Raw genomic sequence first — 2,481 nt, forward strand, 5'->3', positions numbered from 1 at the left:
CCACAGAGGCAAATTCATCCTTAGCTCCTCATCTTCCTCTCTGTAGGCACCACGCTGGTGGGCCGAGTTCTCAGTGCTGCGGTAAAATGAAACTTTATTCCCTGAGAAACACCCAGGGGGATGAGAGGGGGGATTACAGCTGGGGCTGCGGAGCTTGGGGACAGGGAGGGGCTGGGGTAAGGGACAGGGTGAGGGGAAGGGTCGGGGAAGAGCTGGGTGCAGGTCAGGGTTAGGGCTGGAGGCAGGGACAGGGTCTCAGGCTGGAGCGGGGCCAAGCTGGAGAGGGCGGGTTAGGGCTGGGAGTGGGATTGGGGGTTCAGACCCGGCTGGGGTGAGGGTGCGATGAGACGCAGGGTTAAGCCGGGGCTGGGGTGAGGAGCAGGGATTAAGGGCAGGGTCAGGCCAGGGTGCGGGCTCAGGGGCGCGGGGAGGACCAGGCTCGTGGCCCGGGCTGGGGGGCCGGGCGGGGTCAGGGCCCAGTTGGGGAGGGGGCTCCGCAGGGCCTGGCGAGGGGCCCGATCCGGGGCCACGGGCTGGCCCGAGCCCCGCACGGCCCCCTAGCGGCCGCGCAGGCGCACACAGCCCAGCCCCGCGGCGGGGCGGGGACGAACACCCGCCATTCACCCCGCGTCGTCGTGGAGACAGCGCGCGGCGGGGGCGGAGCGCGACCTTCCCGGCTCCGCCCCGCGGCGCCCTCCCCACGCCGTCAGCGCTAAGAGACGCCGCGCCGTGCGGCACGCCCAGAGCCCCGGTAGCGCGCCGTGATCGTATAGTGGTTAGTACTCTGCGTTGTGGCCGCAGCAACCTCGGTTCGAATCCGAGTCACGGCATCGCCCCGGCGGTACCACGGCACACGGGCTCCGGAATATTTTCTTCCCTTCACCGGGCCCGCCGTTGTTTTAGTTTTGTTTTATATTGGTTTGTTTATTTTACCTTATTTTGATTTAGATTTATTTTCTTTTACTTTGGTTTACTTCACTTTATTTATTTTACGGTTTTTTAAATTTAGTACATTATTATTTTATTTTGTTTTATTTTACTTTATTTTAATTCATTTTACTTTATTTTATTTCACTCTACTTTATTTTAATTTCCCGTTCCGCCGTTACTTAGCCCCCCGCCGCCCTACAGAGTCCCCGGGCTGGGCGAGCACGGCCTGGCCCCTCAGACCGCGACCCGCCGGGAGCAGAGGAGTTGGGGGGGAGAAATTAAAAAAAAAAAAACGAACAAAAATATCTCGGAGCCCGTGTGCCGTGGTACCGCCGGGGCGATGCCGTGACTCGGATTCGAACCGAGGTTGCTGCGGCCACAACGCAGAGTACTAACCACTATACGATCACGGCGCGCTACCGGGGCTCTGCGGCACCGCTGCGGCGCGGCGGCCCTTAGCGCTGACGCCATGGGGGTGGGAAGGTGTTCCGTAGGGCTCTGCCCCCGCCAAGTGCGGCGCGGGGTCCGTGGGTCCCACCGGTGTCTTCGCGAGTGGCCCACGAGTGGGCTGGGGAGCCTCACAGGTGCAGAACGGGACCACACCAGCCTTGCGCAGAGCCGCATCCAGGGTTCTTTACTCCCTGTCACCCACGCCAAAAAAAAAAAGGGCTGGGAGACACCAGCTGGGTGTACGCACGTGGGGACGTGACTCCCACCGTCCCGCATGACATACGTTTTCCAGCACAGGCTGGTGGGCAACGGTTTTGCTGGCTGCAGCCCCGTCACCCCACGCCGCTCAGGGACCGGGCGCGAGCGACATTGCGCCGCTGCGGCTGTGGAGGCCGCGTGTGCCCGGCTGGTTTCCGAGGAAGTGTTTCCTGGGATGGGGTAAAGGTTGGGTTTCCGATTTCGATATCTTCAATCAAGGCTCCTTTCGCCTGGGTGTGAAAGTATCCCGGGACAAACTTTTTTGGGCGGTGTGGTGCCCCGCACGACCGTCCTGCCGGGCTGCCCCGCACGCCCTCGTGGGTGCCCGGGCGTGGGCCCCGGGAGGAGCCGCGGTGGCTCCGGCCCCGTGGCGCCCAGCCCAGCTCTTTGGACCGAGCTGTTAATCGGTAACCGGGGCCGGGAGCCGGGCGGCTGTGGGGCTGGCAGGTGAGCGCATGGGGCCGGCGGGTGCCAGGGCTGGGGGGCAGCTGTGGGGCACGGGGAGAGGCATGAGGCTATGGGGGAGGCGTGAGGGCGTGGGGCCGGGGGGTGTGAGGGCGTGGGGCACGAGGACATGGGGGGCGTGAGGGTGTGGGCACAGGGGCACTGGGTTGGAGGGCAGAAGGGCGTGCGGCCATGCTGCACCAAGAGGCCGTGGGGGTCCACAGGGGACAGCAGGGTGCAGGGAGACACAGAGTGGGGACACAGGGCGCCATGGAGCAAGGGGGCACGCAGGGGGCGCCTACCCCCTGCCCCACTGATTGGCTGCCTGTCTGTGTGGCCCCACCCGCAAAGAGGACGGCGACCAATGAGGCTTCACCAAAACAAAAGGTGAATGAGCCA

General features: G+C 64.0%; 2 non-coding genes across 2 annotated transcripts; one reads left to right on the plus strand and one right to left on the minus strand.

The window, feature by feature from the left end:
* The first annotated feature begins 758 nt into the window (after positions 1 to 758).
* TRNAH-GUG (transfer RNA histidin (anticodon GUG)) lies at positions 759 to 830 on the plus strand. Its single transcript has one exon. It is a non-coding gene; the product is annotated as a tRNA-His (tRNA).
* A 441-nt stretch (positions 831 to 1,271) lies between these two features.
* TRNAH-GUG (transfer RNA histidin (anticodon GUG)) lies at positions 1,272 to 1,343 on the minus strand. The gene has a single exon. It is a non-coding gene; the product is annotated as a tRNA-His (tRNA).
* Between the last annotated feature and the right edge of the window lie 1,138 nt (positions 1,344 to 2,481).

Source organism: Chlamydotis macqueenii, chromosome 12, assembly GCF_036417535.1.
Source record: "Chlamydotis macqueenii isolate bChlMac1 chromosome 12, bChlMac1.mat, whole genome shotgun sequence".
Lineage (NCBI taxonomy): Eukaryota > Metazoa > Chordata > Aves > Otidiformes > Otididae > Chlamydotis > Chlamydotis macqueenii.